The sequence below is a fragment of the Pezoporus flaviventris genome, unplaced genomic scaffold (assembly GCF_033815535.1).
Source record: "Pezoporus flaviventris isolate CSIRO_AGI_PZ_B2104156 unplaced genomic scaffold, CSIRO_AGI_Pfla_v1 ptg000213l, whole genome shotgun sequence".
Classification (NCBI taxonomy): Eukaryota; Metazoa; Chordata; class Aves; order Psittaciformes; family Psittacidae; genus Pezoporus; species Pezoporus flaviventris.
The window spans coordinates 13,444,538-13,470,298 of record NW_026892761.1 but is presented as its reverse complement, the minus strand read 5'-3'; the positions used below and the strand labels follow the sequence as shown (position 1 = coordinate 13,470,298).

At 43.9% G+C, this 25,761-nt stretch overlaps 3 long non-coding RNA genes across 3 annotated transcripts; all 3 read right to left on the bottom strand.

The window, feature by feature from the left end:
• Positions 1-589: 589 nt before the first annotated feature.
• Positions 590-5,844, bottom strand: LOC133262370 (uncharacterized). The gene is made up of 3 exons (XR_009741283.1): positions 5,691-5,844; positions 1,649-1,780; positions 590-721 (listed from the first exon to the last, which is right to left on the bottom strand). It is a non-coding gene; the product is annotated as an uncharacterized LOC133262370 (long non-coding RNA).
• Positions 5,845-10,461: 4,617 nt separating this feature from the next.
• LOC133262603 (uncharacterized) lies at positions 10,462-13,976 on the bottom strand. The gene is made up of 3 exons (XR_009741361.1): positions 13,176-13,976; positions 11,778-11,836; positions 10,462-10,675 (listed from the first exon to the last, which is right to left on the bottom strand). It is a non-coding gene; the product is annotated as an uncharacterized LOC133262603 (long non-coding RNA).
• A 3,047-nt stretch (positions 13,977-17,023) lies between these two features.
• LOC133262460 (uncharacterized) lies at positions 17,024-24,271 on the bottom strand. The gene is made up of 3 exons (XR_009741319.1): positions 23,914-24,271; positions 20,414-20,558; positions 17,024-19,302 (listed from the first exon to the last, which is right to left on the bottom strand). It is a non-coding gene; the product is annotated as an uncharacterized LOC133262460 (long non-coding RNA).
• Between the last annotated feature and the right edge of the window lie 1,490 nt (positions 24,272-25,761).

The following is a 25,761-nucleotide window of genomic DNA, read 5'->3' as shown; positions in this document are numbered from 1 at the left end:
ACACATGGTAATATACTGTTCGCACTTCATATTACATGGCTGTTAAAGGTGTTTGTCCCACTTCTGGCTATACAGACTTGCTCTAATTTCAAGCCTAAAGTAATTCTTAGCTTATTTAATCCATTTGTCTTCATGCCTTATTCGTCCTTATCGCTGTTATTTCTTCTCAGCAGTAATTTTCTCCTTTGGGTGTTTGCCTCCCTGCACGTTCCACTCTTAGTCTTTACCTAGCTAAACTCAGTGCTTTTTTCTTCTCTCAGATGAATGGCCCTTGCATTCCTCTGATTGTCCTAAATCCCCTCACTGGACCATTTACTATTTGAATTCTTCACTCTCATGCTTAGGGGAAGAGAACTGTGCACACTCTTCTGATGAGGTCAGACTCAGTAAAATCAGCTTAGTGCTTCCCTAGACTTCCAGCCTAAACTGGAAATCCAACTTGGGTATATCTGATCAGTTTTTCTTCTGGCACTTAGTAGTTAACCAATAGACATGCAAGTGCACTTGGGTTTTTCCTCATCCTCAGTCATTTCTAAAAAATAGCTGAAATTGTCACTGCTGCTCCATAAATACTTGTCCATACCTTATAAACTAGTGCATTTTGTGCCTTTTCTATTACTTCAGCGTTCAAGGTCAGTCTTCAGTTAAGAGCCCGATCCTGGTTTGCATTGACGATGCTCCTACCATCTCATGGGCTGTGACACTGGCATACTCAGCGTTCCTTTCCAGGGTCAATACAAAAATGAAATATGCTCAGTCCCACTACTGATCCTCAGGGATGTTTACCAATAGCCTCACTTCAGAACGATCACTCCCTCTCACTGTCTCCCCTTCAGCCAGCACTGTACCCACTTTACAGTTCCTGTATAAATTCTCAGCGCTTTCACTTGAGCTGATAATTTCCCATGTGGCTCTATATCAAATGATATCTTTGGTCTAGATAGATGGGGTATCCTGCAGTTCCTTTGTCTAGAAAGATCATTTATCTTACCAAATTTATCACAGATGGACACGGTTTGCCCAGAAGAATTTAATCAGCAACAGGACGGTGGCTGACTAACAGAAAATCCCCGGAGCTCTGCTGGATGCACACACTGCTCGAGGGGACCCCAGGGCCACAGACAGTATTTCCTGCACTGCTGCCCCTTGAAATGACCCACTCTGCCACCAGCAGATGTGAATAGGTGGTGACTCTCATTCCTGGTACGGAGGTTAAAGTCAACACAAGTGATGTATTTCCATACATCGAGCAGATACAGCCCAGCACTCCAAGGAGAGGAGCTGAAGCATTTACCTGCTTTATTTTGGTTGCTGTTATATATGTATTTGTTTATTACAAGAGAAAAGGGGCACGTTTTTTATACAAAACTGATATGTTTAGTGCTTTCATTTTATGTTTTGAGCACTTAAGCTATTCAGTGTTTAAAGGTAGTCTTGGTTCTTTATAACTCTATGCTGACAATAAGAGTCTAAGATAATGGAGCCTAAAGAGAGATTTTGCTGTTCCCATATTGTTTCTGAAATATGGAGCAGTCAAATGAACTCAGTAGAAGGTTTCTAACAGTAAATCTTCAGAAAAAGTGCCTTTAAAAGTAAGGTAGAAATGCTGGGGAAGGGAAAATGGCTTCAGATTTTGGTAAGAACTCACCAAAGTTTTATGAGATTTCCTTAGAGGCCCTGGAGCAAGTTTTCTCTAATTGTGATATCAAAATGCCTCTCCCATCCTCATCATTCTGGTGCTTTGGACCCATTTCAGCAAGCTCTTCAGTACCCAGCATTCCTATCAATTGGAACAGAAACCAAACATGCTTAAAATCAAGTATGGGCTGATCTGGTCTCTGCTGTGAATGAAGCAGCAGACTTCTGGGAGAGCTGAGAAATGGGATGCACTTGTCCAAGTGTCAGCCTCCCTGCAAAGTGATTAAAGGGTGTTCACTAATAAAGGCCTCTGCGCAGGGTAGTCTAAAATTCAGATCCATCCCAGAACAGGCAGGGTGCTGCCATGTCCCATAGACCTAAGCACACTGAAATCCATGCTGCTGGAAGGAAAACTGCTTCAGCCCTTCCCCATCTCACTATTCACATAAAGAATGAAAACCCAAGGAGGAGTATTTGACTTTTCCTCATCTTCTATGCCTCAATTGCCTTGCACTAGGCTGAAGAGGGAATGGTTAACATGAGCCATCCTTTCCAAGCCCAGCCATCACTGTCCCAGGTTTAGAAAGCTCATGCTGCCTTCCTTCAAGTCTGCCCCTGCCACAGGGTATCCTGAACATGCATCACAAATATTTTCTGTTTCTCAGGTTCATAATCTTCCCCAAATCCTGCCTGCTGATCGCAGCCCAAATGTTCATTGTTTCCATCCTGCTAAGAAGTCCTCCTCCCTCTTGGGTGTCTGGTTTTAAATTCTTGCCAGTGCACATTTCCTGAAGTGAATAGAAATATGGGACTCACCTGCACATGCAGTTGATGTGATCTTCCACAAAACCTGCCCACGGGCAATTATGCATTGAAAGGGCAATTACACACAGAGTGACCCAATTTGCATACAAAATCTAGATTATTGCCAAGAATTGCATGTACATATTCAGAAAATAGGGCCCTGAAGACATAAACCATTTCTTCTGCTATCAAATCACTTTCTGCTTCTGCAACAAGGAATGGAATACATAGGAGTCCTATCAGAAAAATGTTATTATCAGAAAATGAGGCTGGGGAGATCAGGTCAGAGTGCAGGCCTGTCCCCACCCTCACATCTCTCCCAGTTGGAAGGATGAAGATCAGCATGCCCCAGGGCTTGCTCAGCACACTCTCTCAGCCTCTAGCAAAGTATGGCTCAGTGACTTTCAGAGTCAAAGAAGGGATTTTAGCATTTAATAGCCTGGATTATTCACTAATAAATGGACTACTGTTGCAGATAAAAATTCTAATGTAGCATAAACCAATTCTGTTTGCTTACATTTGTCCATATCAATATAGTATCTGATGAGCAAATATGCCACAGTGAGCAGATTCCCTTTTCTGCCTCTGCATAGCTCAAGGGATAGTGAGTGAGGAAAGAGGGGTGCAAACACAGGTGTCTCTGCTGTGTCTGCAGAGTGTGTCTGTAAAGAACTCTGCCAGCACAGCAAGATGTCAGAGTGAAGTGATAGCCATGACTTCTGCAAACCTTCTCACGGTGCACCTTTAGCCTTGGCTGCAATAAGGACCAGCAGCAGAAACATCTGGTTTCAAGACATTTCAGTGCAGCACTGGCGGGAGTTGCTGGTGGTCCTGCAGCTTACACCACAGCACCTGTACCCCCACCCCAGTATTGTGCACATTCTGCAATCATAGAATGGCTGGGGTGGAAAGTTCCTTGAAATCATCAAGTTCCAACCCCTACCACGGGCAGGGACACCTTCCTCTAGAGCAGCTTGCTCCAAGCCCCTGTGTCCAACCTGGCCTTGAACACTGCCAGGGATGGGGCAGCCACAGCTTCTCTGGGCACCCTGTGCCAGCGCCTCAGCACCCTCAGTAAAGAACTTTTTCCTTGTATCTAATGTAAATCTCCCCTGTTTCAATTTGAACCCATCACCCCTTGTCCTACCACTACAGTCCCTGATACAGTCCCAGCATTTCTGGAGCCCCCTTCAGACACTGGAAGCTGCTCTGAGGTCTCCACGCAGCTTCTCTCCAGGCTGAACAGCCTCAGTTTTCTCAGCCTGTTTTAGTATGGGAGGTGCTCCAGCCCCTGATCATCCTCATGGCCTCCTCTGGATCAAATCACTATTTCATCTACCTCAGTTTCAAAATGTGGGATTTGAGACGAGGTTATTTCAAGATGCACGAAGACATCAAATTGATAAAATAGCGACATTTTTACTGTCCTGAAAGTTTTAGTGTCCATTCCTAGGAGACAAAAAGAAGGTGGGGGCAAGCAGGGAAGCCAGACAGCAAGAAAATGTTTATTTGCTTCATAAACTCCCTGATAGAGAGGCCGAGAGCACCTTCCTGCATGACAGCCCACAAAACACCCAGTGCGCTCTGCATTGTCACTGAGATGTGGCCTTTATGCTGGTAAATGTTCTCATTTAGCCAGTATATTTCAATAACCCCACTTCCCACTGTCACAGGTATTCAGATTCAGAAAATAAAGCCACCCTTTATAAAAGTACATTTAATGAGAGTTTAATGTGCATGCTGTAAATCTGCAAGCAGCTGGATGTGCTTTTAAGTTTGCTTGACGTCTTTTATTTGTTTAATACATGGGTCTATAAAAGCCGTTTTTCTGAGCCTGCTAATGAGCAATAGGGGACTTGCAGCTCTCTAAAACCTGGAACAAGGCATCAAAATGAAGAATGCAGTAAAGGCTGCTGGAGGAGGGAGCTCCAGATGTGACAAGTGGTGTTTCACGGTGCAGGATGATGGAGCGCCAGCCATGTGGCTGTGGCGTCACACCAGATACAGGCTGGCTTGTAGGAATCCAGGGCCCTTCTTTCAACTGAGCTGAACATGAGCTAATGACTTGTTCCTGTGGGTGCTAATGAGCTTGGCTTTTGTCCAAGGTGCAATAGGAGACTCAGCATGGAAGGCTTAAGAGGATGGGGTAGGAAGAGATAAGACCTTTGTGGAGGACCCCTATGAATTTGAAATAGACTTCTGTGGCTGTAGACAGGCTCTGAAACACCTGAACTGCAGGGATGCCTCTGACATCTGTTCCATGCAGCTCATCCAAAGTGAGGAATAATCCCCAAAAGCCACGCAGAAGGAGGGTCAGTGGCAGTACCAGCCAGCACTGGATTGTACATGCAAGTGCTGGGTGCCAGGTTAGCTCCCAACAGGCCATGGTAGTGCTGCAAGCCCTTGCTTCTAGAGGAGATGCTGTCTTGGAGAGCACCACCTGTCTCAGTGCCCCTGACCCCTCCTTGGTGCTGGGGATGCTGAAGCTTTCCATGAGAAATAGCTACGAGAAGCAGTGCTCCCCCATGTACATCATGGTGTACAAAGAAAAGTGAGCACCCGGAAGCCCTCAGAATCAGCTGAGGTTGGGCTTTCCTCTGAACATGTCCCATGAGAAACATGAAGACACTCACTGAAGAAAAGATTTTCCTAATATATTTTGGTTTGAGAAGTTGCTTTGGAAAAAGAAATCTTTAAGAAAAAAACCCTAAACTAAGGTGTTTTTTCTTGATGTCTTTGAACAAAGCATTGATAAGTTACAGAACAAGATATTTATTTTAAAAGAATAGAATGTGGATAACGAAATGCTTTTCAAGAGAAAGATTTTTTACTTTAATTTCACTAAACAAATTTTCTAAATTCCATCAGGTTGATGTGAAAAGATTTCTTTTTACATTTTCTTATTCAGGTTGTGCAACAGACAGAAAAATCAGTTCTTTGCACATCTTTACTCTTGAATATATTGAATTCCTCAGTGAAGATAGAAAGGATGGGAATCCTGGCGAATTGAGTAATTCAGATGAATAGCGTCTTCAAAGTCAATTACCACTGTGCAGAGATGATATCTACTTCTGTCTCATCTGGACTCTCCAGCTCAATTTTTGCTCTCCCCAGAACATTCTCAAGGTTCTTTATTCTTTTTTCCCCAGGCAAATTATCAAGGGACCTCTCTGTTGTGCACATGGATTAATTAGAGCAAGGAAAATCTCAGAATCACAGTCCTGCTTTATAAAAGAACTCACCTCTACCTTTTCACACCTCGGTCCATACATCTTTGTGATTGCTCGCATCCCATCTGGTTTGGACTCATCCAAAGTGAATCCTTGAGCCTTTCCGCAGAAAGCAGATGGGTGAAAGGCAGCTCCAAGCCACCACAGGGCATCAGTCTGCTCGGATCTAGTAACGCATCACAGCAGATTCCTTCTTGCAGACTATATCAAATTAAGGGAAAATACCAGTAACTATGTTAATATCATTAATATCATTAATATCATGTACATTACTGCTTATGAAAGACAAGCATTTAACTTCCCTGCGTGCCTGTTGGTTTAAAACAGGCGAGCTGACTGCAACACTGGCCTCTGCCTGACTCTTGAGTAAGCAAAGGCATGGATTAAAGCACCTTATCTGCCTGCTGTAACTGTCCACCATGGGCAGAAAAACAAAGTATTAATTACTGCTCTCCCAATGTTCACGTCCATCATACACCTTCCTGTTTAGACCAGCACTGTGCTGTTACACTCCCTATTCTCTATTGCTTAGGAGATAATAAATAAGGCCAATTATTCTTACCAGAGTCATAGTAAGCAAGCTTACTTCCTCCAGTGCAATGTAAATGCCACTTTTCATTCTTTTATGATTCTTTGGTCAGTTGTAGATTCATGGAACTGTGCTTATATCAAAGCTGGTTTTAATTTATTTCGAGATTAAAATTTTATGAGCAATTGCATCAGATGCTTTTCTAAAATTCAAATAGACTGCACTCACCACATTCCCTTCAGCCAGTAACTGTAACTCTACTTTAATAAGATATTGGATTTGTCTGCAAGATTATTATTTTTTTCTGCACAAACCCAGCCTCAAAGAAGTATTTATCTCCCAGTATTTGTTTCAGATTTAGGAAATCTGTGCATGGGAACTGACTGCCCTTCCTCCTCTGGTTTTCTGATGAGTAGAACAATATTTGCATTTCTCTCTTCTTCTGGTACTCCTTAGATACCTCCTATAGTTTCCCAGAAATAAGACAAGTGACTCCATCCTTTATCATCCTGGGACGAATATCACTTCTCTTAGCTGGGCTGTGCATTTTAAATTTCCCAAGGAGTTCCCTAATTTGCCTTATCTCTCTTTTGGGGCTTTTTTATTCATTGCTCTCTTTTTATTTGCGCTTAAAACTGAATATGGATCCACTACACAGACAGACGTGATTTATTCTATCACATATCCCAGTACAAACCTATGCACTTGCATCAGAATGCAAGCACAGTTCCATCGGCAAAGGGGATTCCCTTGAGCTGTGCCACCGGCAAGATGGAATTCTCTGAGCCAACAGGACATCTTTGTCTGAAAAGGGCTCCCCGAAATAGGTGTATCAGGAATGTCACTCCATGATAAGCCTCCTACTGCCTGACAAGAGACTGTTTAGCTACAGCATATAGTAGGATGCTAGGATGTACATACCCTGACTCACAGTAGTTCCTCGTTCCAGAGAGATTGAATATGCATCAGTGTGGAAGGATGTCCATAGACCAGCCTGTGGCCACCTCATATCCAATTCCCAGTTGTCTTGATTACAGCAACATCTGCCTCATCTTAGTGTATTCTCATCTCAGGCAGCCAAGTTGCTTCTGTCAATAATAAAAATAAGTAGCAGAGCAACCAATGTATTATTGATCAGATACTAAATATTTTATTGGTTTTCAATAATTCAACATGGTCTTAAAAAAAAATATCCCAACCCAAAGCCCCATGAACAATGGAGAAAACTCCCCAAGTCCTGAGAGGGCTTTGGGAAGAATGCTTCAAGGATAAAATCCGTGTTAAAAGTAGCCATACCTCTCTCATTTTAAAGAATGTTTTCAGGTTCGATAACATAGGAAAGGCTTTTATGCACTTAATGATTGGCCTGAGTAGGGTGGGAGGGTAAAATATCTTTCCTATCTCAATAATTTATTAGAAATAATGTTGCAGTGGGAAGTATACAAAAGGTTGCACCCTGATGGAGTAAAGCAGCGAGTATCTGTTTCAATACCATGTTTGCAAGTGACTTTACTTTTATGTGCTACCTCTTTCTTTCCTTAAAGAAACTCAGCTCCTTCTCTTACACTAGAGTTTGTGTCAGATTTACTTATTTTTACCCCAGGTGAAAAAAAAACCCCAACTCTTCTACTTTCAGTTGCAATAGACTGTGAAATCATACACCCGGTGATAGTTTGCTGAACATCAAATACTCTTGTTGCTTTTTTCTGCATTTACTGGCAGAGCTATCATGCAAGCAGTGTAGTTTTTAAAACTATAAATATCACATTTCTCCTCTCAAAAGTGACTTTGTAAAAAATGGCACTGAGGAATTTCACCATATTTTCCTCATTTATAGCTCCAGAGGGATGGTTTCCTCAGAGCCCAGTGCTGCATATTCACCCATACCTGATAATGAAGCTCCTTGGCCCTGAACCAGTAATCAGTCAAAACTTCAGCAACGACTTCATTTAAATGATGCCTGCACTAGGCAGGATTTTGTTTACTCCCTGAACTTCCACCAATACCTATGAAATGATGGAAATGCTCTTCTTCCCTTCGTCTTCCTGCAAGAATCGCTTGCATCAGCAGTGTACACACTGCAATGAAATAATAGGAAGTGGCAGATCAAGATATTTGGCCAGAGGTTTCTTTCCCAAGGTTCTTCCTCTGCTCTGCTGTTCATGCTGCAATAAATTTTGCTGTCATGAGTCCAATCTGTGCCCATTCCCAGGCTGCATGCATGGATTTAGAGCCTGTCAAACCCTGGACTGGGTGAACCCTCCAGCCTCGCCATGGGCAGTGGTCCAGGCTCCAATGTCTGCAGCACCTTCAGGGAGGCTGAAATCACTGCTGAGGGATCAAACTGAAACTGCTCAGCATCACCTGAGCCTGAGTCACATAAATAGATCTTGGGCCTGGGTTAAGGGGCAATTGTTTAATTAATTGTTTAATTAATTGGCTGCTGGCAATTGGCTCCTGTATAGAGATGATGCAGTGCTCATCTCCCATAAAAGAGGGGCTGCATCAGAGGGCTTATGAATTCATGTCACTGTGAGAAGAGGGTAGATTGACAGGCATCATTCTCTGTCCTCTTCCAGTTCTCTGGCTGTCACTCCTCTTTCCATGTTCATAGTGAATACTCACGTAGCTCCAAGAAAAACCTTAACCCTGGAGGATGCTGTGAGACATGGGTCCAGCTCAAATCAGGGCAGTTCAACTCCAACAGAGATGCAAGCAGAGAAGCTGTGACAGTGCTGACACTTCCCATGTCCCTGCCACCTCATACTCTCCTGTGTGAGCCCACATTAAATGTTCACACTGCTGGGGCTTGGCTGATCTTAGCCCTTAGTTAGAAGAAAATCAGCTTTCTTTGCCCAGCCATTCTTAGAAAAGAAGATGCCATTTGATTTTATTTTAGGTGCAGGCGTTCAGTTTATTAATAATTCTGTGAGCTAAAGCAGCATGGACTAGACCTAATTTCCATGAATGGCAAGCTCATTGGGAAAAAATGGCCTAGCTGGGGGATGAATCACCGTTTTTGTATCAAAGCGGGGAGATTCAGATGAAATGCGTTCCTGGTGCTGATTCTGTCCTCACTAAGCTGCAGTTCCTAATGGAGATCAAAGATCCCATTAGCCAGATTTGATGAAGAGACAGTCCCTCATTATAGACTTCGAACGAGCTGAACAAAACCCATTAAAAAAAACAGGGCCTGCTCTTCCTCTCAGCACAAACCTGGTTCCTCTGCTTTGCTGAAGCATCCCAAGTGAAGATTTTATAAGCTCTTTTCCAGAACTTGCCAGAGTTCTAAGTAATCCATCCTGCTCTCTGACATGGAGGAAGGAATGCAGGAATAGCTCAATAGCTTAAATAAAACAAGTGGGAAGAAAATGCTTTGATAAGGAGTCATCAAAGCATTAAGGCTGTGAATGTAATTTAAATAACAGACTTCTATGGGATGCAAGTGAGAATTCAAGTACTGGAAGAATCCGGGGTTTGGGGTTTGTTTTCCTCTGGCTTGCACACAGGGCCATCGGCTGTGCTGTTCCTGCTAATGCCCAGGAGAAAGGCACATTCAGTAAGGACTGGGAGCAAAGCATCAGTTAAGGGAAGATATTCATTAAAGGCTCCTATCCCAGGCAATCCTGCTGTCACTCACTTACAGAAGAGCTGCTACGTTACCACTGAAGCCTGCACTTGCTGGCCAAGGAGCTAAGTCATCTTTCCAGCAGCATTAGTGTAGCCTGCAGCAACTGGGAAGGCTCTGTAGTAGCCAAAGACCTCACTTCTGGTGCTTTTCCTGTCCTTTCTTGGCCATTGTATAAATATGCATTTATCCTGCCATGCCTTGAGGTCCCACAATACTGGAATCTGCTAATAGCAACATATGCCAGATACCAGGCAGCTAAAAATCAAGATTCGCATTTCTATGGCAAACATATTTCAAAACTTGTCATTTTGTGTTGCAACTTTCTTCACCTTAGAATCACAGAATCATAGAATAGTTAGGGTTGGAAAGGACCTTAAGATCAGCTAGTTCCAATCCCCCTGCAATGGGCAGGGACACTACACACTAAACCATGTCACCCAGGATTCTCTCCAACCTGGTCTTGAACGCTGACAGGGAATGGAGCACTCACAGCTTCCTTGGGCAACTCATTCCAGTGCCTCACCACCCTCACAGTAAAGAATTTCTTCCTTATATCTAACCTGAACTTCCTCTGTTTAAGTTTGAACCCATCACCCCTTCTCCCCATTAATCAATATTCCTGGAAAAAAAACCAAAACTAAAACATTTAAAAAGACTGCCTCATCTTACTGGCCAAAATCTCTGCTCTTCATCAACCAAAGTTCAGCCTCATGCACTTTTGAGTTTTAATCTGTGGGGTGTTTCAGCTCTCTGCTGCCTTTATCTCCTCTTGATGACAGGAGATGTCTTCTCCTGGAGACGAAAGTCCTTACCATTTCCCAGCTCCTGCTGTTCTGCTCCTACCTGGAGAGGATGGAACAGAGAGAAATTCAGCGCAAGACGCCTCCAATTTGCTCACCTTAGTGCAGCCCTGCGGCTGCAGCCTCAGTCAGCTTCCCACTAAGTACTTTAGTTAATTGGCAACAAATTGGAAGAGATGAGCTGATTGCAATAAATATTTTATTAATGTTAAAACACAAAAGGTTGCATCCCTCCCAGCCCCATCTGATTGGGCACAGTCACACCTATTAATATGGAACTGCCGCATCAATTGGCAACCCCGGGCTCAGAAGGAGCTCATTATGAAAAGTACTTATGCATGGATCCTCAGTAGGTGTCAATCAGCATCGTGCCATTGAGATCAATGGAGCCAGGCTTATTAAGAGAGTTAAAGCTCCAATAATTCACCTGGAAAATGAACCCTACAGTCTGTTCTCATATAGAAGTTGGGCAAAGGAAGAACAGGTCTTTCTGTAGTTTTTATTTACAAAAAAAAAAGCAGTTTAGCTGTATCTAGATCTCAACTATTCTTGGAAACAAATATTCAGTAGGGGTTTACTAAGCTGCAAACTAAAATGCAAATATTTTAACCCAATACTGTTATAGTTGTCCACAAGCCCTGTTTGCCATCTTTTGGGGGATACACTGCACATGTAAGTCCTGAGTTACTGTAGTGCTGCTGGTAGGGCCAAGCTTATTTCCATCCCCAGCCATGTTGTAACCCCACACCAACATGGTACAGGGACTATCTCTGGCCAGGGGGATGGGAACCCATGGTATACCTATCCCAGCTCCAGTTTCAAGGTTTCAGTGATCAAATCAAATGTGGTGATGACAGAAACATGGACAAAACAATGACAAGAAGTGGAGGGAGAATATATTAGTGATGAGCACAGCCCCTTCCCAGTTCAGGAAGACTCTGTGAAGTATCTCTGAGCTGATGCTTATTTTTCTGAAACATTTTTTATTCTAGGGAAAAGAAAACAATTTTTCTTCTCTTTGCTTTTTAATTTGAGGGTTTTCTGTAGAACAAAACCTCCTGTTTCTGACCAATTTGTTGTGTGGATGGGATGAATAATTTTTCAGGCTGCATTTTCATCATAAGTTGTTTACTTTGTCTACTCACTAGTCATTTGGGGGGATATTTGAGCTGTCACTGGAGTCATTTTGGCTTTCCTTCTGCTCCTGGAACAGAGGACAAACTGTTTAAACAGAAAAAACCACCAACCAATGAAAAACAGCAAGTAAAGAAATGTAAATAATTCATAAATACTGGTTTGTGCTCGGCCTGGCATCGGTGCACAGCACAGCCGCTCTCAAACAGCTACGCAAACAGAAAGCTGTTTGTGCAATGATGCTCCATCCCCTTTTCCATCACTATTTGTAAACAGCAGCTCGAAAGCAGAGCAAATAGTTGCAAGAAGTTATGCTGAAAGGGGCAAGATAAGGCATCGCAACAAATATTTTCCCATCAGAAAGACGTGTGATTAGTCCAATCTCAGTATTTTATATGATACTGAATTTGAATTTTGCTTTATGTCAAGGCTCAGGACTTGCAGTGTGGTGGTCTGCCCATCAAAGTCACACATCAGAAGGTAATATCATGAGGTTAAATTCCTCAGCTTTCTTTAAAGTTTGGGGGTTTTTAAGTTTTTCACATCTGCAGATGGGATGTGTGTTTTATCAGTGCAGTCTGGGATCCCAGGGTACCTGAGCCAAAGATGCAGTGAGGATGATGTTATTTATAAGGAGCTTGACTGAAGGTAAAAGATTGGCTTAAGGTGATGAAAGAAAATAGCAAAGCATCTCTATTTAAGAGGTAGAGGTAGTAAAATATCTGTTGAAGCATTAAGGTATTTAAAAATGCATAAAACAGCTCCTGAGGGCAGAAGGCTTTCCATGAGGACCGGAGCAGGTTGGGGCTATGGGCGCTGTGGCTCCCTGGTACATGGGGCAGGGGAGGAGCAAGCTGGACTCACAGTAGAGGGCCCCGCAGGACCTAGAGAAGTAACCAGCTTGTGCCAAGGAAGGATGAGTCAACCCCGAGACAACAATGTCTCAGGGAGATTAATGCCAGCGATGACGGTGGCATTTCCCAGGGATGCATGTCTCCATCTGACTTTCCAGAAGCATTGCATTTGTCCAAGAAATAGAGCCAGACATTTTTCTTGGCAATTCCTCCCCCTTTCCCACGGGTCTCTGGTGCCTCTGAAGCAGATATAAGTCATTGAACAGCCAACCAGAACATCACGGGCTGCTCCAGGCTCCCAGGACCCCACACCGGCTGCTCAGATACTGGCACAAAACCAGATCTTCTAATGTGGTGCCTGTGGTCCACCACAAAGCTGCTTCACAATAGCTCGTGCTAGTGGATGGCTCCAGGAGATGTGTGCAGAGCACTCAACCTTTCATTTAAAGGTGCACTTCAGTAAATAAACACCAAAGAATAAAGCATTTTATACTTTCCAGTTTCAGGTAATCCCCTAGTGACAGGTCCCCAAGTGACCACAGACTAACCGCTTACCTCCAAGAAAATACAAGCTCACTGCTGGCTCCCTTCAGACTCTTCCTTAATTTTCCTCTTCACCACCAGCAGTCAGTTGCTGTATTTTTCTTCTCCTAAGCAAAGGGCTATAATTTATACAATATACAATATAATTTATACAATATTTCTTATGAAATAACAAAGGGAAGAGAAATGGGTGGCAGGAGTGCCAGGACTTTCTCATGCTATGAGTGCATCAGACACTCTCTGCAGTGTTTTATGGTAGGGCAGAAAAAAATGCAAACAAAACAAACCAACCATGAGCAGACATCCTACTTCACCGTGCTTCCAGCAAAGGAAATTTCCAGGGTCAGAGCTGGACAAATGAGCTTTTCCAGCGATCCCTGACGTCACCTTGCAGAGAGCCGCCAAGTCCCCTCTCTCTTAAATCCCTCTTTGTGTTTCACCCAGCCTAATTAAGTTGCTTAATTCCATTTTGTGGATACATTGTGGGAGCAAAGCTCTGTTCCAACAATGTTAATGAGCTTGGGTTAGAAGTTAAAGCCCCCACTAATGTGTTTAAATGAGTTCTCACCCGGAGCTTTACAATCAGCTGGAAGACGCTTGGCTTGTGCTTTCCATGGCGGTGGGACAGGGTAGGGTCAGTCTCAGGTTAAGGTCCCTCTTCCCCACCTCAACGCTCACTCTGAGCTCCTCAGATCAATCACAGCCTGCTGAGACCACCTAAAGCAGCTGAAACATTCCAACCTACCGCTTGAGCTTTGCCTTTCCTAATAGTTTTGAATGTTGATGATTTTGGTCTTTCCTAAATGATTCTCCTTGGGACGTGTCTCCATCCCTGGGGGAAAGGGGACTTCATTGCAGCTGACCTCTCTCTCCTGCCAAGAATCCTCCTGGTGCCCAGCAGCTTCTTCACCCTCCCAGGATCAATTCTGCAGAGATAATTGATGGCTCCTTCATCCAGTCTTTCTTCTCTCAGTAAATACACTTCCTCATAGCTGGCATTAGCAGGGCCAAGTGAACTCTTTACAATCAATGGCTGAGGGTGAGGAAGTTCCTCTGAGAAAAAGATTGTGTTAGCAAACTTGGAGGCTTGCTGCTGGGGCACAGTGGGAGCACTGAAAGGAACAGCACTCAGCTTCTCTCGGGCTGTTTTCTTCCTATACTTTTTGTGCACTTTGCATAATAATACAATAGACTTGACAAAAGATTTATTCCTGGCGCCTATAAAATGACACAATACAATGAGTTTCAAATGGAGAGGAGAAAAAAAATTCAAGAGAAAAGGTAAATAAGCAAGTTCTTCTTAAAGTCGGTAAATGTTATGGACAAAAATTCAATTAGTGCAGAGGAAGCTGCAGAAGCTTCATTTTTCCTTTCTTTTTTTTAAAGCCTTTTAACATCCAGGCAACGGGGCCTATTTAAAAGATGCCAGTTGTGCCTGTGCACGAGCATGCTGGCACACACAGGCAATATAAGTCTGCCTGTGTGTAATTGTTGCTGTTCTGCTTTATATCCACACACAGCTGTTCTCTTTCATGATGGAGCACCACTTGCTTAACTAGAAATATTTTTACAGATTATGTATAATCTTAAATTGGTGGTGCTCAGCCACAGGCTATAGTGTGTGCGTATGGCTCATATAAATCAATAACTCGCACAGTGCACATTTTGCTTTGAAGTACACGTTTGGACTGAAAAAGAGTTGTTGATAGTGCTGGGCACCCAAACCATCTACGGCTTGCCTTTCTCTTTAAGGCCTTATCATATTCACACCCTGAATTGTAACAGTCCCCAGAGAGGACTTCACATGGGTGTTTATCCTTTCAAAAGTTATTTTTGAGGCTTTATTTTTCTACCTGCTGATGCATCCTCTCAGGTACAAAGTGTCATCAGCTCCCACGCAGCCCCTCATGGAAACCTAAACATAGAAGCTGTAATTGCCATAATTTAAAATGTGTGGCTGGACAAAGCAGAGTGGTAGAGCAGCCACCTCACCCAGAACCAGCAGAAGGCAGGCTGGATGTGGTCCTGAGCAAGATGATCTAGTTGAAGATGTCCTGTTCATTGCAGGGGGGGTCGATTAGATGAGCTTTGAAGGTCCCTTCCAACCCAAACTGTTCTATGATTCTATGATCCCTGTACCAGCTGCCTATGACAAGGATGCGCTGCCCCAGAGATGGATACACCTTCATCACTACATTGAACTTCTCCAGCCCCACCTCGCCTGGCTTAGTGCTTCCTACAAAGAGAACACCATTAAACAGGAATCTCACTTTATTCTTCCGTCAAGAACTCTCTCCACCTGAGAAGCGTTTTGCAGAGCTGTAAACGTGGTGCTGGCTGACAGAGGTTTCTTTGCTGATGGACCTCTCCAGGAGATGGTGCTTTCCATGACAAGAGCCATGGAAAAGGTGGCTTCTTGCCTATATGCATGTGTAGCCTCAGCACCTTCTTGAAGGACATGTTGGTAGACTGTGTGCATGGTGATTGGGGGCCATCGGGAGACGTAGCAAGGCTAATAACATGCTTGGGCATCTCCAGCTTTGCTTTCAGAAGGACTGTTTCACTAGGGACAGCCTTAAGAGCCTACAACCTCCTCGTGCTATGTCTGCAGGCAGCTAATGCAAGCCAAGAGCACCATCTACTGTTGTGCAGTGCTGGATTATCTGTTATTGACAGGTCTGGGGTCCAATAAGGGGGCTGTTCCTACAGTCAGGGTCTTGACTGTTGCACTGAACATTGTTCAATAGCTTATTAGAGTTTACTGATAAGGAAACCTCTCAGAGGAATGGATTTCTCTATTCAGCAATTACATCACGTGTGAAACTCAACATTTACAGGGAGGCACGTGGTGCAATACTACAATAAAGTTAATTCCCAGGGTACGATAACGCACATTATGGACTATGCAGCTAATTAAAAGCACTGGTTTTGGCCGAGGTGACACGCTGGAACAGCAGCAGGAGGAACACGTTATCCTGCACTATGGCAGCACCACACAGAACTTGATAAAAATAGGGTATGAATCACATGGCCCCGGGCTGGGTCTGTCCTCTCCACGCTGTGCAGAGCAACCTGCTCTCAGCCTCGCAGCAGAAGCACTTGCTTGGCAAACACTCCTACTCAAGTGTTTGCCCACAGATACCCCAATTTCCTGGAAAACTGAACCTTTGTCCAGAGCATGGGAGTAGGATGAAGGCAACAACAAGCTATGAGGACGTGGCTTCCAGCTGAGTGGGCAAGGGTTGCAGATAGTGGACATCAGGATGGCTCTTCATCTCCCTGCCCAGCCACCCACACCAAGCGGGGTCCCCTATCCCCACCAATCCCAACACTCAGGGTGCTGCACTGGGACAAACTGACAGCAAGTGGAGTTGGACTGAAACCTTGCACTGTGCAATCCCTGGTACAGAGCAAAACTTGAAGTCTTTCCCTGCAGATCTATGAGCAATGGCTTTTGATTACCCTTGACAATCGTTTCACTTCTTTCATATTTCCTTTGTGGGTCTTTAAACTCTGCAACAGCCCTGGCTGGGAGCCCCTACTGTGGCTATAGGAACAGAAGCTAATCAAAGGAATAACTTATCCTTTTCTCAGTCATTATTAAACCACATCTGTACCTGATTTTTGGGCCACCCAGCAGAACCATAAAATGGTTTGGTTTGGAAGGGACCTTAAAGCTCATCCAGTTCCACCCTCTGCATGGGCAGGGACACCTTCCACTAGAGGAGCTTGCTCCAAGCCCCTGTGTCCAACCTGCCCTTGAACACTGCCAGGGATGGGGCAGCCACAGCTTCTCTGGGCACCCTGGGCCAGCGCCTCAGCACCCTCACAGGGAAGAGCTTCTGCCTAAGAGCTCATCTCAGTCTCCCCTCTGGCAGGTTAAAGCCATTCCCCTTGGCCTGTCCCTACAGGCCCTTGTCCCAAGCCCCTCTCCAGCTTTCCTGCAGCCCCTTTAGGCACTGGAGCTGCTCTCAGGTCTCCCCTTCAGGAGCCTTCTCTTCTCCAGGCTGACCCAGCCCAGCTCTCTCAGCCCGGCTCCAGAGCAGAGCTGCTCCAGCCCTCGCAGCATCTCTGTGGCCCTTCTTTGGACTTGTTCAAGCAGGTTCATACCCCTCTTGTCTTGAGGGCCCCAGAAAATAATCTTCAGCACAGTCATAAGCATAAAGGTATTGATAAGAGTATGGTATGCATCTGGTAGAGCACTGCCAGTTTGATTCAGCAGCATTTCATACCCACTTTCATTTTGTGTAATAAACAGCCAAGGCACAGGTCAACTGGCCTCATTCTTACAGGAAGGCTTTTAAGCCCTTCCCTGCCAGATCCAGAAATGCATCATTTGCAGTCAGTTATCAAAAATAAAGGTATTTTGATGCACTGTGTCACAACCAAGGTGGAGCCTGAATCCCAAACCTGAAGAAACGCATTTACTTCATTTTCTATTGTTTTTATTTTGCACTTTGCAAATGGCCCAAGTTCCAGCAGTTCACAAAGCAGCTCTAAGAGCTGGGACCAGGCTGCCATCACAGGCATTTGCTTCCCAGGCCCATAAATCTCTCTCGATGGGGTCTCATTTTTCTTTCCATTGCTCCCACATCCCCCATGGACACAGAACAGTGGGGTGCATCATGGAGATGAACACTGCCAGGGATAGGGCTGGGCTCCCCAGCTCCATGTGATTTGTGAGTGGTACCTGCAGCGTGATGAGGCACTCCAGAAAGCAATCGATTCTCTTTTTATGTGTTCTTAGAAAACAATTACCAGCAGGAGTGATGAATGCACTTCTAATTATATCCTGGCTGTCTCACCCCCTCCTAGTCATGAACTACTTTAATAAGTAAAGGGCATTCAGGAAAAAAATGGTTTCATTCAGTGACAATTAACTCAGGGTTTCCATACCTGGTTCTGGGGAGATGTTCACAGTACCCAGGGCAGATGTTGTGGAGGGCTGAGAGTGGAGAACCAACAGCTGGACTGAGCCCCCAAGATGCCTTTGTGTTTTTGCACATCAACTCTGTCACCCCTCCATGTAGTGCTGCCATTCACAGCAGTGATTTGGGCGGTGTAGCATTTGGATGCCTGTTTTATTCCTTTCACTTGCTGAAGTAGCTCCTAGCTCAAGCAGAGGCACTCATGTACTATGATACAGGTGACCCTTTAAAGCAAACCACTTGCCCATGCTGTATTTTGACAACAGTTTTTAAATGAAGGGTGAAAAACACCTTTCAGCTATTACCTTATTGGACAAAAACTATTAACTGAGGACTGCCAGTGTTAGCGGATGAAGACTGATCAAGTACCTGATTTGGAGATGTGTCTGTGCTTCATCAAGCCCTGTAGGTCTGTTAAATGGCCCCAGAGAGGCCATGAAAGCATTCATTTCTTTAGGAGATTACCACTCCAGCTACCTGTCCCTGATGCCAATCTGAAAGCAAACATCTCTGCAAACAGCAGCAGGGATGGAACACTTCGGTCCTTCCAAACTCCTGCAAAGATTTGCATCCACCTCATTTTAATTAGCCTTTGCTGGGCCTGTCCTTAGTTTCTCTCAGTTCTTCCTCTCATTTCATCTAAATCATTTGCATTACATAAAAGCTCTGTGGTGCTCAGCTTGTTTTGCAAAGGCTGCACCATGAGACTGCCTTTCTCATGTGCAGCTATTGAATCAGCTTCCTATTGTCTCAAAGTACCTTTTCCCTCCTCCCTCCCAAAAGGCTTTGAGAGACATATAATACCCTCTTTAAAATGGCTCATCATGGATGTATCACCTGAGGATCTATTTCTAACCAAGATTCACAGTGAATAAGCATTATCCTTGATAGACTTTTTCATGCATTAGATTGGAAGCAAGCATTGATCAATGCAAGTTAAAATAACTTTCAGCTACATAAATATAGAGCTCTATTTTGTAATTATTTGCAATACTTGACTATAAGCTTGAAAATAACATCTTACCTCATCAAGTGTGACCTTCTGTATGTGCCAAACACTGAGCAGCTTTTCCATGGGTGTTTCAGACTTCTCTGCGTCTTAGGAGAGGGCATGGTTTGGGTGCTGGAGAGAAGTCACCATTTCTAACCTGGGAATGCAGAAGAAAGGGCAGCTGCAGTGAACTGACATGATGCCCCAACCTTTAAGAAACCTGGGTTTGCAAAATAAGTTAAAAATGGGTTACTATCTAGATTGCCAAATGCCAGCAAATAAATTGAGCATCTTCACATCTTCTTCTTACACCCCTGATTACAGCTCCATGGTGACTGAGGTTACAATCCCAGCTCTTTTTGACTTCACTGGGGCCGACTCAGTATAATTTTAAATCTACTCTCCCAAATCCATAGCACACTCTCTTTTATACTATAATTGAGACTTCTCTTTTCCTCTGTGGATTTATTCTTTCTTTAGCTGGCTCATGGCAATCAAACAGATCGCTTCATCTTCCCAGGAAAACTTCCACTTCATTAAAATCCTCCTCTTTTTTTCTTGTTCTTTTTGTAATTAATGTGAGTCACAGAATATTTTATATTTGGAATCATGTTATTTGTAGACAGTAGTCAAACGTGTTTGGTTAGCAGCCAGATGCTAAGCATATGCAGCAGAGGAGTGAGATGAAAGGATGTAGGTAAACAGGGAAGACACATGCTGATCGCTGACTGACCCTCCCACCCCTCTCCATGCTGCTGTACTTGCTGTAATAGATGCCAGCCTGAAAGGTAAAGGAAAGCCAAATTCAGATGGAAAGCAGAAGTAATTTGGAGGATAAATTTTTAATTAAAAAAGCAGTATGGGATAGCAAGTTTAGAAAGATTGCTCCTAAAAGCTTAAGGCTCTGTTATTCTGCCCTCTATCTTTAGCTTTTTTATTGATATGGAATGAGGAAAGAGCTTTTTCTGGATGCATTGTAGGAAAGCACAATTCATGCTCTAAACATCTTTCTCATTTCCATCCAATATTACTGCTCTGCCCCTTGAAAGGTTGCAAAAAAAAATACAAATAGAGAAGAAAAAGGCTATCTGCTTGCCAAATTATATGTTTCAAGCAGGGAGCACGCAGATCCAGAGCTGTAATAGCTTCTCATTATCTTGCAGGGGTAATTTAAATTAGTTGAGTGTGACATTTATTTCTTTGTATTGCAGCCATTCTTAAATGCCTTAATGCAGGATCAATATCACTTTGTACCAAGCACAGACCTCCACAACATGCTACTCCCCAGAAAGCATTTGTTTTTGCTAGCCAGGGCTTTTTGCTTGACCCACTTCCAGTGAAGAAGTGAAGGACGGGGCCCTCCAAGATGGTATTCCTTCCTGGCTCATGGCTGTTTGCTTGTGTGCAGCTCCTCGTGTCCAGCCGGGCATTTTGCAGTGATGCCACCAACTCACCGCAGCACACGTGGGCTTTTGCCTGGATGGACATAAACGAGAGAAAGGGAGGACATGAATGTTGCTGGGTACATCAGAACAGAGCACATGGAAAAAACAGAGCTGGAAAACTCACTGTATATAATCTAAAATAACCCCCCTACTACACACACTGCAAATTCACAATGCATATCTATACAACAGTGAATATGCTTTGAACCCTCTCTTTCCTTTATCTTGCTGTTCCAATCATCCACCCTGCTAGATGAAATCACCGAGCAGCATTTAGGTGGTGCTCTCCAGGTTTCCTCTCTGGAGCGCTGATGGCAGGTGAATGCGAATGTTGCCAAGCAGCATCTGCCTGTGGCTTCAAAAGTTCAAGCTTTTGATTTGCTTTGTGTAGCCACAAATGGATGAGTTTAGTAAAATAAACTACTTGTGTGCCATCACGTGATAGAGGCACAGCATCTCAGCAGAGACCAGGGAAAACTGTAAGTAATTGTTACAGAAGGAGGATAATCTGCAATTTAGTCCTCCTTAAGGTATGTGGAGTTGGAGACTGGAAGCTGTGATGTGAGAGAGATCAACACTGAAAAATCTTTATAGAGGAATTTCTCAGATGACAGATCCCTCTGCAAGATGTCACCGTCAGAACTCCATGAGATTTGGTGCTGCACTAATGTGGTTAGCTGATATTTTTAATCACTGACATCTGTGAGGGCAGAGATGAAGTAATGGGGGTCTACCCACTTTGAAATAAAGGGCTGGAGCTCCATCCACTCTCCACTCGCTTTCATAGGATGCAAAACTAAGTGACTATAAACACCACTATTCACCTTATTTTTCTGGGTCATTTGTTTCTGATTCATTTTATGGTGAGATGTCCCCTGTTAAATGTTTTGGTCCAAATTCATGCTAAGGGAACTCCATGATCTTCAGGAGGATCAGATCAGCAGTGAACTCAGAGCAGGTTGTAGCAGACACTCAATTCAAGGCCTTTGCTGTTAGTGACATCTTGCAAATGCACTTTGAATCTAAACAGCACATGCTCAGCCTACCTGGATGAAGGTTACACAGAGGAGTGCTGGGGGTAAAAGTGATGCAGCACCCAGCAGCTCCAGCACAGAGGTCACTTAGTGCTGCTGACACCAGCTCCAGTTTTGCACATCGGCAGATGAGTTCCTGAATGCCAGGCTGGACCTGGCTCCCAACAGCACTAGATACGCAGGCAAGCATAGAGGTAGGAACAAGGCAATTGTGGCCTCTTTAAAAAGAGACACAATAAGAAATAATGTTGTCACATTGCTCTCATGTACCTACATGTGACAACTTTAAGAATCCAGAATCTTTACTAATTTAAAGACTAGTTTATCTACCCTGATCTCCTCTTCCAGTGCTATTTCCAGTTACACTGATGGCAATTCCTCTACAATTACACATCTGTCTGTCTGCAAGAATGGAGCTGGCTCTTCTGAAACTTTGGAGTAGATAAATCAAATGAGGGAGGCAAAAGCAGTACTTGAGTGTGATCTGACTTTAACAGATAAAATCAGAGCAGCTCCAGCCAAGCTAGGAGCAATAAGCTGAAATCAGAGCAGCAAGTCCAGAAATTGTCTCTAGAGGACATTTCACAGTGCCCTGATGCTACACCCCAGCATTAGCCTCAAAAGCCCTGCAGTAACATCCCTTCTGGTATAGGCAGAGGTATTAGAGATCCAAGCCAGTGTGGTTAGCTAACACTGTCTGGTGCTAATATTCACCCTCATTCAGCAGCCTCGGAGGACAGCTGATACAGCACATGATTAAGCACAACAAGCTGAACCTCAGAGATGAACAAGCCTGTTGATAAAGGACAAACAAGCATTATATTTTTATGATACCAGAAATTAGCATATCAAAATCTTGTTCTTTCTTCCCATAGCCCACATTTCTGGGGAGGGAGTACGGAGTTGCAGAACAGAAGACTTTTTTGCATTGGAACATATGTTTGTGTCACTGCTCGGCCCGTTGAAGTTCCTCATTAGAAAACATCATTTGAATTCCTAAGTAGCTGCAGAAGATCAGTGGTTAACAGGGATGTGTGGCAGTGCTTTAAGCTTGAGGATGCCAACTTCATACAAGGTCTCTCCCTTAAAATTGCAAGGTATAGACAACAGAGGCCACTCACTGTCAAGATGAAAAACTGTATTAGCAATTCCTCCTCAACATTACTGCTAAACCACCTGAGGCATGTTTCACTGTGGCTATTTCAGGAGGAGCAATCTCTGCTGTTTGAGTCCTGTGGCATAAAGCAAAGGCTGCTGGAAATGAACCAAACCTGCCAGCAAACACTTTTGTCACTATCACCTTTGCTTTCAGCTCCCATGCGGCATTAATTATTTGCCCACAAAAATAACGTCTGTGGAAGCAAGGGAGCTCTGATGGAGCTCTTTTTCCTAAGAATCCAGATGGATTCACAGCTCAAGGTAAGCTGTAAAGGACAGGAAGAAAAACTCTTGCTTTTGTGACTTCTTCCTGCAAGAGCCTGAAAGAGAGGATGCGTAGGTGGGGGGAAGTTACTGGGCCCATCAACTAAGATGCCCAAACTACTTCTATCAGATGTATTTTTTACCCTCTCACCTACTCAACACACATAACTATGAAACGGGGCTGATAAAAGCTCGTGTCTCACCAGCCCATCTTGACAACAGGAAACCTTGACATCTTCCAAGTAATTCAAAACTCTCCTTCTTAGAGTCAAGATTGAGGGGGGAGGGGGTAATTTATTTTTAGGCTACCCATTTAGAAGAAAACAACTGTGAATAGGAAGCTACCCATTGCCAAGGTTAAGCTTCGGAAAACTTCTCTCTAGCTGTAGCCTAACGATTTTTTTAATAAGAGCCAGACACTTCAAAGCTCAAGATAGAGTCCTTGTTTGAGCTAAAGCCCAGCAGCTATCTACAAAACAGAATTAATTCCATCCGCTTTCAGAGGGAACAGGTACCCCATCCCAGTAGCGTATTATGAAATGTTCAGTGTATGCTCAGTTGCTCCCTACTTAAAGGTAGCTTGTGATATTTTATTCCTATTTAGAGGAATCTCTAAAGACAGACATTAAGAAAGAAACCACGCACAAAGTCTGAGTGTGTCTTTGGGTACAGCAGCACCTGAAGTACAAGCTGCCTAAAGAACAAGACGCAAGTTTTGTGGGGAGGTCTGATACACCTTCCGTTAGCCAAACACACACTGATATAAGCAAACCAGGAAAGCAGAGACACAAAAATTACAAACAAAAAGTGCCATGCACCAAACCATGTACATCCCTATTTATAAACCCAAATGGACACACAGACATTGTTGTTTTAATCCAACATGGTCTTTTCTCTTACTTTGGCAGAGAATCTGATAAGCTTATTTACCACTGGATGCTTTAGCTCTGCTGCTTGCTCCTGGCAGAGCTGGGGTATCTGGGACTTGCACTTTAAAGCATTAATATTGCTCTCTGATATGCTGATGGGGTTGCAAAAAAGTATTCTGGTGAAGGCTGACTGCTATCTGCTCAGAATTTAAACATGGGAATCAAATGCACAGTGGGATGCACCAGCCATAAGAACTGGAGACAAATCTGCAAGGTCTTCCTTCGACATGCTGGGAACATTTTTCCACTCAGCCTTGAAAGAGTCAGGGTTGTTCCAAGTCATCCAAGTGAAGCTAAATTGTTGATCAGCATCCAGAGCAGACCTGCCTGGTCGAGGTTACAAAAGAAAAATGGCTTTATTAGGGTCTGTCAAAGCATAAACCCACGCTGAAGACACTGCTTTACCGTCTGTGATAAAGAGCCTCTGTGTAATGATAGGTTGAACCCCAAGAGAAAGAAAATAGGCAGCAGAGCCTGTCTGGGTGCATTGGATGTGTCCTCATCAGAGAGCTACCGTGGAGGACATGGTAGCTTCAGCTCTCCAAGCAGCAGCTCAGCTGGGGTTTAACCTTCCGGGGCCTCCTACAGCATGAATTCTCCTGTTATACATGAGCCCCATGTCTTACCTGACTTGCACACAGCATCTCCAGGCTACTTCAGCGTATGGGAGAGGTGCACCCACTGAGCCGTCCTCACCCAGGTGATGTGGGTACCGCTCCAGGGATTCAGCTGCAGTGTCCTCAGCAGCATGGCCAGCACCAAGTCAGACTCCTGAGAATACACGAGTGTGTCAGCCAGGGGACTCTTCACTTCAGAGGGGAAATGTAGGCAAAAAACCCTGGGAATACCACTGCCCTGCAGAGAGCAAGCTGAGCTTCCAGGACTGCTGCTTTCTCCCTCCAGAAATTCCTCGCCTGAGTTGCTTTTCTACAATCAAGTGAAGCATTTCAGGGTATGGGCAAGTACTGTCATAGAAACACACCAACTTCTGCTATTTTGATTCACCAAGACAGAAAATTAAAAGAACACAAACTTGGAGTTGATAAAGATGCAAATGTAATTATCACAGCCTTGTCTTGCTTCTTCTGGCCAAGGCAGGGTGAGAGCTGCAATGGCAACCTTGGGCTTGTTTATCTATTGGGGTGTTTGGATGGTGTCCAAACAGAGGACATCAGATCTGTAGTCTTGTCAGAGTAGAAATATAGTTCAAACCATCCTTAATCCAATTCTGCAAAACTGAGAGGGAGGAAAGTTGTAAGTGGCTGGTGTGTCCAACAAACAAACTGCATGATGTGTGTCTATCAAACCAAATCCAGTCTCAAACTCCAGTCACTGAAAGGTAACCATGTGTCATCCTGTGCTACTGGTGCTTCAGCAGGGATAACTCTCTAATTTTGACAGGGAGAAATCATTCACCCTGGTACTTCAGGACCCAAAATGGTGTCAAGGATGGTGTCATACTCAAAGGACATTGGGATGGACAGACACAGCCGCCTGCTACCATCGTCTTGTCTCCAAAACAGATACAAGACAGCTATAGACCAGATGATCCTAACAGCCACATTAGCATGGCATGGAGCACAACAGAATAGCCAAGCTTCTCTGTTTATTCTCACATTGTATATACATGTTTGTAGTCTTTAAATCACAGGTCCCTCCCATACTAAATGATCCCAAACAGATACAACAATAAACTGCAATATGAGACAGAGACTGTGAGACAGAGCTGAAAATAGTACTGGTGAATCACAAACACTGAAACAAAATAAATGAATCAGTCCTAAAGAGTCTAATTAATAAAGGTTAATTTATTTATCGTCCTGGCTAACCTGATCTCTCCAAACTCATC